The sequence below is a fragment of the Dendrobium catenatum genome, unplaced genomic scaffold (genome assembly GCF_001605985.2).
Source record: "Dendrobium catenatum unplaced genomic scaffold, ASM160598v2 original_scaffold_101791, whole genome shotgun sequence".
NCBI classification, from domain to species: domain Eukaryota; kingdom Viridiplantae; phylum Streptophyta; class Magnoliopsida; order Asparagales; family Orchidaceae; genus Dendrobium; species Dendrobium catenatum.
Genome location: NW_021420229.1, coordinates 672,579 through 683,109, shown reverse-complemented (window position 1 = coordinate 683,109; position 10,531 = coordinate 672,579).

The window sequence follows — 10,531 nt, the reverse complement described above, 5'->3', positions numbered from 1 at the left end:
CCTCAGAGTTATGTATGTTTACAACATCCTTATATATTTCTAATCACTTAAATTCCAGGGCCATATAATCCAAAATTTAAAGATTGACATATTCTTACAACCTCTGATTGATGATTTAAATTTATTATGGTTGAAGAGGGAGTAAGTACATATGATCATCCACAAACAAAAATTTTTACACTAAGAGTAGCATTCTATTGGACATTTGGTGACTTTCCTGCATATGGTATGCTCTCAGGTTTGGAACACTTCAGGCAAGTTAGCTTGTCCATATTGTATGAGAAAATACAAAAATCATTTCATTTAAAGTATGATAGGAAGAACACTTGTTCGATTGTCATCAAAATATTTTTACCTCAAAGGTCAATCTTTCAGGCGAAATAAAAGAAGCAGTTTTTACTAAAATAAAATGGTGATGTTTTCAACCTCCTCCAAGATTTAGTATTGAAGAAAATTTTTCAAAAGAGTAGAGTTCTTGCCACCCATATGGAAATCTCAACATTAGCCTGAGATCAGATTGCAGAGAATCATGGTGGTCAACCTTAATTGGCAAGAAAAGTTTTTTGGTCTTGCCAATTTGGAGAACAAACTTGTTAGACATAACTTATGATGTATGCATATAGAGAAAAATATTTTGATAATATTTCTTCTATACATTATGAGACATAAAGAGAAATCGAAAATAATATAGCAAGGATGAATAAAGGATGATTTGTAGAAGGAAACTGTTGGAATTGTAAGGATTGTGGAGCCGGGAAAATTTCTTCAAACCACAAAGCTCCATTCGAGCATTATTTCTAGAGAAAAACGAGCAATTTGTGAATGAGTGAAGATCACGGAGACCTGATGGATATTCTCATCTAAGCAAGGTGTGTTGACATAAGATCAGGAGATTATTCGGATTGAAAAGTCAATGATTGTCACATTCTTACATGAATGTCTACATCAACTACTTTTTAGTTATCTTCCAGACAGATTTTAAAAGCCCGCCTATGAGCTAAGTGTCTTCTTCAAAGATTTATGCTCTTCTAAATTAAATGTGGAGATTTTTGATTCTTTCTGGAGCAGCTAATTCCATTCATTTTGTTGTCAACTAGAGAAAATATTTCCTCCAGGCTTTTTTGACTCTAATGGAGCATCTAACCTGTATTCAGTTTACCATTATGAGGTAATAGAGGTTAGGTGGCCCTGTTCATGTATAGGTGGATGTCATTCTTTTGGAGAGATATTTAAAATTAAAAGCTTAAGAAGACCCGCTAAGAAATAATCCTAACCCAAAGGGTTCTCTATATATGAGAGCAAATAATAACATATTGAGACGAACTCATTTTGCGTCGTATTATTTTAAACAGATATCTCATTCAGGTGAAAGTTCAAGCTCTACACATTTGGAAAAATCCCTAATGATATCTGTATCAGCGGAAATTGGGAACCTTTAGCCTAGTCACCTGATGCGCTATGACCATTAAGGAGATGACAGTTATCACATTGTACATCTTTGCTTAAACTGGATTGAAGTGTGAGCCATTATCTCGAAGTAAGTTGAAGTTAAGTCTGTTTATATTTTTCTTTTTCTTTTAGACTTTGTTCTAAACTTCAAGCACAAAAATTGTTGTAGGAGGTTCAGTGATGGTCTAGTCATCAGAAAAGGAAAGTCCATGAAGATAGTGGAAAAGAATTCACTGGCTTGAGTTGGTAAAATTAACTAAATGTACGTATGTTTTGAATAAGTTATTCTTATTTATGAGTTAATTATTTTAATTATAAAGTAACCATAACATCCTGTGTACAATTTGAAGGTACACACTGAAGAAAAAAAAAGTTTCGTAGTATTCAAGGTATTCTGAGTTAGCTTGGGACCAAATAAGATTAGTGAAAATGTTATCAAATTTTGAGGTCAATGGTTATAAATCCAGACAAAAACATTGGTGTGAAGGAAGAAGAGACAAAAATACAGGGTATGTGTAAGAGGAAACCCATACAGGGGATGTATCTGAATTACACGGGAGTTACAGGAAATATTAGAGGTTGAATATCCCGATCAAAGAGAAATTGTGTTATCTCTTCAATTGGTGAATGGTTTGATTCCAAGTACCAATAGAGGCAAAAGTTCAATCCAATTTACTGGTTAACAAGAAAGTTAAAGGGCTAGAGAGATATAGCCCAAGTATTGACTTCTTCATCATGCTAAGTCAGGACAACTCAATATTTATGCCTAACTATCCAAAGCGGAATCACGTAGGCAACAAGCATTGGCATGGTAGTTATGAAGACAAAACTCAAGGGAGAATGAGAAGAACCCATCAATTACCAATCAAGCACATCAAGAAGAGTTTTATGGTCTATTAATAAAAAATCTCCAATCAATGTAGATTGACCAAATTCAGAATTAATGATGAGCGAGTTGCAGTTAGAGGAGGTTAGAATCTAACGCATAGGGAAAGTAATGATGAATCTGATAGTAATGAGAGTGGTATCATTCTTATGCAAGTGGAATCAACAAATGATGAGTTAACAACATAGGTAACTTAAATTTTTTTTAGCTACTTTGCACTCTGATTTTATTTTAACTTCCAGCGTATTACTTACTGCCATTTTTTGTTAGCTACATGCAACTGCTTTTTTTTTTACTCCCCTGCATTTGTACTTGACTGTATTTTGTTTAGCTTACTGCACTACGTTTCGATTAATTTTGTTAACTCTATTCTAAATATTTTCTATGTGCAACTTGCTTAGTGAAGAGCTAAGTAGAGCGATTGATAAAAATATGTTTAAACAGGGCGCACTAAGAAGTCAGTACAGTGACCACCTAGGCAGCTACGTACTGACGGGGACCACCTCGGCTCAGCCTAGCTACACAGCCTCAGCGCATCCCTACTGACACACCTCAGCTTACAGGCCTACTTGAACAACTAGCCTCAGCCTGATAACACAAACTTGTACCAGCTCATGGAAGCAGTAAGACCACAGTTCTTAACTACCAGAGCCCGGATTTCACCTTCACAATCCTGCAGAGTCTCTCTTTCTACCCATACTCACACCCACGATATGCTGGTGCCCTCCTACCTTTATCTTTTTCAACATCGTATGCTCCCCATACTAATCCACCCACCCATCAGCCCGCATACGCTGACCTTCGATAGCTAACTTGGACTTCGACAGCAGCAGGACCTTCGACAGCAGCTGGACACGTTCGACACAGCACGTTCGACAGCACTGTAAGGTAGGCAGAGACTGATGGTAGAAATGTTGATAGCACCTGAGGTGTGGACACGTATATACATTCTCTTTTAATTTTTTTAAGATAACAAATATTTTTATTTTATATTTATTATTTGGTTTTATAACTTTATTTTTTGTGGGTTCTACCACATCAAAAACAACCACACATAAAAACGGACATCATAACGGAGAGGTTTGACGCTCCTTGTTTCTTGGAAGAAAAGTCCCGGAAAGAGGAATCCTGGGAATGTGGTTTAGAGAGGTTTGAGGTATTTTTGGGTTTTAAGTTTTATGTTTAAATGTTTATTCTTCTTACTTATGCTAATAATCTATATATATATATCATATGTTATTTGATTTGCAGAAAGAGTTTTGATTGGCTGCCCAACACAATACAGGAGTTTAGAAAGAATTTTGAGAAGCATGTTGTCTACTCGGATATGCCACGAATGTTCACTGTATTAGAAATAGTCTACGGAAGCGACACTATAGGATTGAGAGGTAATAATGGGTTGAGTTTAAATGCAGCTTGCGGCATCAAAGAGTATAGTAGGAAGAGGGATATAATCGACAGAACAGAAGCTGTCTGATGCTTGGTTGGGTTTGGGAAGTTCACTTATCAGGAACGGTCTGTTCGACATATACAATCGTTTGGTAATAAATTTTTAAATTTTTTTAAAATTTGTTCTTTAATCTATATTAATAAAATCTCTTAAATTCAAACAGAAAAGCATGCTGAGAGAACCAACTCCTGGTTGAATTGCATATCGCACTCATTCAAGCGAACAGGAGGATCACAGTGGATTGAGTGAGAGATCAAGAAAACTTATGTCAAGATATTTTATGATTGTTTAATATTTTTAAGTTTAGTTATAACTATATATATTATATTATACTTTCATCAGGAGGATTATACACAAGGCTTCGAGGACTACATGCCGCATCAGTGAGGGCATCTTCATACGCTCGTGGAGTTCATTCTGAAGTATCGCAATTCTGGTCGCAGGCCGTCAGACGGAATGCAGCATGTTAGAGATATGTTTACGTGCGAAGCCTCAGGATCGAGGGTGATGACATCCCTTACTTGTCATCCGCTTCGCATCCAGTTGATGAGTCCTGTAAAAGCTCAACAAATAAGGCCTCAAGCTGACTCAGAACAAGTAAGGAAATTCCACAAGATTGATTGGCAAGCTCGTCTGCAAGCACAGAGTTCAAGCTCAGCTGGCAAGCACAGGTCAAATAAGTTTCAGGCAACACATCAAGTTGTTGGATCGAAATGCGCTAAGATGAGGGAGCAGCTAAGTGGAAAAGACGTACTCCCCTGAGGAGTGACCACGGAGTCAGGTAGTTTAATTTAGTTTTATATGAACTTGTTTTATTTCAGTGAACGTATTTTTATTGAACAGTTCTTTTAAATGTGAATGTTTTTAGTTGATTCGTTAGTACTGGAACGTTTTTTTATGCTACTAAATGTTGATGAACTGTGGTGAAATTGATTGATATGTTGTAATGTTACAATTGAAATGTTGTAAGAATTGATATTTGTATAGGTTTGCAGGTTGGAAATTTTTGATTGTTGGCTGGAGAGGAATTGTTTTTTGTTCAATGCTCACAGGTTTCCGCACGGATTTTGCACCGGGAAGTCGCGGAAAGACGATACAACAATGATCGTAATGTAATCCTCGTCTTTGTTCTGTCGGAAACTTACCCGAGCGCATTACTGGCGCAGCAGGTCCGCGCGGTAATTACGCGTTAAACTTGGGTCGCAAATGATTTCGTGGGGTTAACGCCAACTTTTGCGTGCATTTATCCAACGGTAACGGCGGTCGCATAATGCGACGCATCAGCGGCATTGGCGCGCGGAATTAAGACGTTTTTCTAACGCGATAACGATCCGTTTTTTTTCGCCGGTAATTCTCGGAAACTGCGCGGAGATATTTTGACCGGCACAGATTGCGGCAGCCGGAAATAATTTTTGACGCCGACCAAACAGGTATGATTTCGCGAAAAACGTGCACCAGACTCATATCTCGTCGGAATTTCTATGTTTTCCGGTGGATTTCGTCCGCAGTAATAGGGGGTTTTTCCTTATAGTGGAAGGGGTGAGAGAGTGATTCAACGAGAGGAATAGAGAGAGATTGGATATAGAAATTTTTGACAGAAAGAGAGTGGGAGAGATTTTAGCTGCGAATTAATAGGGATAGAGAAGAAGATTAATAGAGAGGTGAGAGAGGGAGATGGAGAGAGATTTATAGAAAACCTATATATTCTACACTATGGTGTATAAATACTATTGTACTACTACTAATTTATTTTATATACTATACTATAACTATACTGCTCTATACTATATAATAACAATGTTATATAATACAACTATATTATTTTATACTATTAATATACATTATAAACTATAACTAATATAACAAACTAAACTATAATATCAACATATACTTCTATTACTACTTAATTATACAACTACACTATGTCTAATATAATATATTCTATATAACTATAATATACTATATATATATATGCATCCACTTCATTATTACTACTCTATATTATATAACTAACACCAATAATATATATACTCACTATACTATACTAACTATACTATACTATATATAATACACTATACTACTACTACTATATACTATAAACTACCTACTATTATATACTAAACTATACTACTACGTACTCCATACTATACTAATACTCTATTACTATATAACTGTAGTATTAAAAACTTCTCCTTTGCTTGGATCTTCCTATCCTTTTAATTTGGCACATTACGAATCGCCTAAGAGAACAATAATTAATCAGGTTTAAAAATAGAGAAAATGATTCATAACGGTCTCTTTACTCTTCTTGAAAGATCCGAAACTAGTCCCCATTATAATTAATGTCAATTTTTATTCATTATACTCCTTTAAATAGGAAACAAAATAGTCTCACAACACAGTCTCAAACTATCATGAAACTATATTTAATTCTTTCTAAAGACTTATGGGACAAAATAATCGTTCAATATGTTGAAATCTTTTTGGTCTTCATAAGAGTCAGAGACAATTCCTGATTACTTTTCCTGCCAAAATAATAGATTTACTCAATATTGAGCTCATATTTATGAATTCCCCGAACTTTTAAAATCCTCCCCTAACACAACGGCACATCCCCCCCCTCTCTCCATGTTTCCTCCCTCTCAAACCACCGGCCACCCTCACCGAACCCCTTCCACACCATCGGCCATATAGCCCCAACCCGCCGGCCTCACCCTTCCTCCCTTTCCCCTTGAAGTTTTCTAATTGGGTTGATGATTAAATTGGGATGGTTTTGAAATTCAAATCCTTTGAATTTGAAATAAAAAATCTTTCCTAATTTAACTACTCTATTTTAGGAAATTATTTGAATGAGATCCCTTTGAATATTTTATTCATGTGTATTTAAATTAAAACTTTTCTAATCCCAAAACTTAAATTAGGAAGCCTTAATTAACCCCACAATTTGCTCCCTCTCACATGCATGCTGCCGGCCATACTAGGCCAAACTGTCGGCCTCACTCCAATTCTTCCCCTTTTTGATTTCTTAATTTAATTCCGTTAATTGGGAATCAATTTAGGATCCCAATTAATTAAATTCAGATATCCAAATCCTTTCCTTTTTGCTTTAATTTATTTTAGGAAAGTTTCATAAGAAGATTCAATTTAATTTTAAATTAGATTGGATAATTTCAAAAGCTTTCCTAATTCCTAAACCTAACTTTAGAAACCTCATTTAATTCCCCAAATCCCTCCCCATCCCCTCTCACCGGCCCCCTATCATACCCGCCCCCCCTCTCTCTCTCTCCAAAAAGATTCCAACCGAATCTGACGAGCCCATTCCTCAGGAAGTGCAGCCTATCTTAGAGCAGTATACTGATGTCTTTCCCGATGATCTTCCAGATAGGTTACCACCTCTTAGAGACATTCAACATGCCATAAACTTCATCCCTGGAGCCTCCCTCCCGAACCTGCCACACTATTGCATGAACCCCACGGAACATGCTGAACTTAAGAAGCAGGTTGACGAGTTACTGCAACGAGGTTTCATTAAGGAGAGTCTGAGACCCTGCGCGGTGCCGGCCCTTCTCACCCCGAAGAAGGACGGATCTTGGAGAATGTGTGTTGATAGCCGTGCTATCAACAAGATCACCGTCAAATATCGATTCCCTATTCCGAAGCTTGATGATATGCTCGATATGATGACGGGTGCCACACTATTCTCCAAAATTGATCTCAAAAGTGGGTACCACTAGATCCGGATCAAACCCGGAGACGAGTGGAAAACTGCCTTCGATACCAAGGATGGTCTCTACGAGTGTTTAGTCATGCCTTTTGAACTTAGTAATGCCCTTAGCACCTTTATGCGAATCATGACTCAAGTGCTGCGTCCTTTTATGTGAAAGTTTGTTGTCGTCTATTTTGACGACATTCTTATCTATAGTCATTCGATTAGTCAGCACTTAGGCCGCTTGAGGGAAGTTTGTGAGGTCTTACGGAAGGAGCAATTATATGCCAATCCAAAGAAATGCACATTCCTAGTAGATCACATCATTCTCCTGGGCTTCATCGTTTCAGCCCAAGGGGTTTCTGTAGAGCCCGAGAAGGTAAGGGCCATTGTAGAGTGGTCTATCCCTTAGAATATCCGGGAAGTCTGCAGCTTCCACGGATTAGCCACCTTCTATAGGAGATTCATATGGAACTTCAACACTATTGTTTCTCCTATCACTGATTGCCTGAAGAAGGGTGATTTCCACTGGACCCCGGCCGCCACCCGAGCTTTTGATGAGATCAAACAAAAGATGGTGGAAACCCTAGTGATGCGACTTCCTGATTTCTCCAAAGTCTTCGAAGTGACTTGCGACGCTTCGGGGGTCGGAATTGGAGGAGTCCTCTCTTAGGAAGGTCACCCAGTAGTTTAGTTCAGTGAAAAACTAAATGATATTCGACAGCGTTATTCCACGTATGACAAAAAGTTCTACGCAGTGATCCAATCTCTTCGTTATTGGCGACACTACTTGTTCCCACAAGAGTTCTTCATTTTCTCGGATCATGAAGTTCTGCGTTATATCAACTCCCAAAAGAAGTTGAATGCACACCATGGTTGATGGGTTGAGTTCCTTCAGGAATACACGTACACCCTTAGACATAAGCGAGAGTTGAAAATAAGGCTGCCGATGCTCTTAGTCATCGTATGATGACCACCACTGAAATGAGAGCAAAAGTCGTGGGATTTGACCAAATAAAAAGGAATAATTTGGAATGCTCCGACTTCAAGGAGATCTACACTCTCTTGTCCACGGGCAGCACGTGCCTTATGGACGATTTCCTATTGGAGGATGAATATCTCTTCAAAGTCCAGAGGCTTTGTAGCCCGAGCACCTCCCTTAGGGAATTTTTGGTCTGGGAACTGCACGCCGGAGGCCTCGCTGGGCACTTCGGACGGGACATGACTATCGAATCCGTGGAGTATCGTTTCTTTTGACCCAGCCTGAAGAGAGATGTTGGTCGGCTAGTCAGTCGATGTCACACATGCCAACTGGCCAAGTAGCGTAAGCAGAACACTGGTCTTTACACTCCCCTACCTGTCTCCAGTTGTTCTTGGCAGGATGTTAGTATGGATTTTATCTTAGGCCTGCCCAAGACACTCCGTAGGCACGATGCCATTTGTGTCGTAGTTGACCGGTTTTCCAAAATGGCCCACTTTTTTCCTTGTTCCAAAACATCCGATGCCTCTCACATTGCGAAGTTATACTTCAATGAGGTCGTCCGTTTACATGGTTTACCAAAAACCATTGTATCAGATAGGGATGTGAAGTTCACGAGTTATTTTTGGAAAACCCTGTGGATGAAAATGGGCCCCAAACTTCAATTTTTCACTGCCTTTCACCCATAGACGGATGGTCAGACCGAGGTAGTTAATAGGAGTCTGGGTAATTTGTTGCGGTCCCTGGTTGGTGAGCACATTAGAGATTGGGATTACATTCTACCCACTGCTGAGTTTGCTTACAATAATTCTATTAATCGAACCATGGGTGTAAGTCCTTCTGAAATTGTATACGGGTTCAAACCTAGACAGCCGTTAGATCTGATGCTCATGTGTTCTAGGTATAGGATTTCTGAGTCTGCATCTTCATTTGCATCTCATTTGCATGAGCTTCATAAGGAAATTGCACAACAAATTGAAAGGAATAATAGTGAATATAAACTACATGGAGATTTGAAACGACGTTTTAAAACTTTTGAGGTTGGTGACTCTGTGATGGTGCGAATTCATCCGAAACGGTTCCCACCAGGAACAATTAAGAAATTACATGCCAAGAGTGCTGGACCTTTCAAAATACTTAAGAAAATTAACTATAATGCCTATATAGTAGATCTGCCTGCAGATTTCAAGATAAATCCCTCTTTTAACATAGAAGATTTTAGTGGCATATGAAAGTCCTGATTTTAACCCATCAAATCCACTAATAAAATAGCATTGTGTGAACCCACCTTGTGAGATCCCAAACCTACCTCCACTACCAAATATTCCCAAATTACTCATGGAAGAGCAGGTGGAGGCAATCCTAAGTGATGAGATCATATCCACAAGAGGAGGACAAATGAGGTATTTGATCAGGTGGAAAGGAAAGCCCGAGTCAGAGGATACATGGTTAGATCGTGAGGAGTTGCAGCTGATTGATTCAGACGCACTAGAGATCTACGAGAGCACCAGAGATACTCGACGGAGTTGAGTTTTCTCCCACCCCGGGAGAATGATGGGGACATCAGCACATGGAAGGTTTATCAGAGGCGTGGCCGTCGATCTACGGCCATGATCGAGTTGTTGTACTTTTGAGTTATTTTTGTATTTATGTATTTTTTAATTTCAGTGTTATGTCTTGGTTTTCCAGTTATACCCTTTTAGTGGTTGATGTCGTTTGTAAGCCCGAAGGGCAATTGTGTCTTTTGTTTTCATGTTTCTCTTGTACTAGGTTATATGTATAGCCCGTTGTTGTATTTTCAGATTAATGAATGAATGAATGAATTATTATGAGAATTTTCTTGCACTTGTGTTTTGAGAACATTTGAGATTTCTTGGAGAGAACTTTAGAGAGATCCCTAGGAGAGGGAGATCGGATCACTCAGCAACCTTGGAGACGGCCGGGTTTGTGGTTTTCTTCCTTGTTTCTCATTTCCCCCTTTCACCTCCATTCTTCGTAGTCCTTACAACCAACTCCACCTCCAAAAATAAGCCAACATCTAACCCAATGCCATGTCCCCCC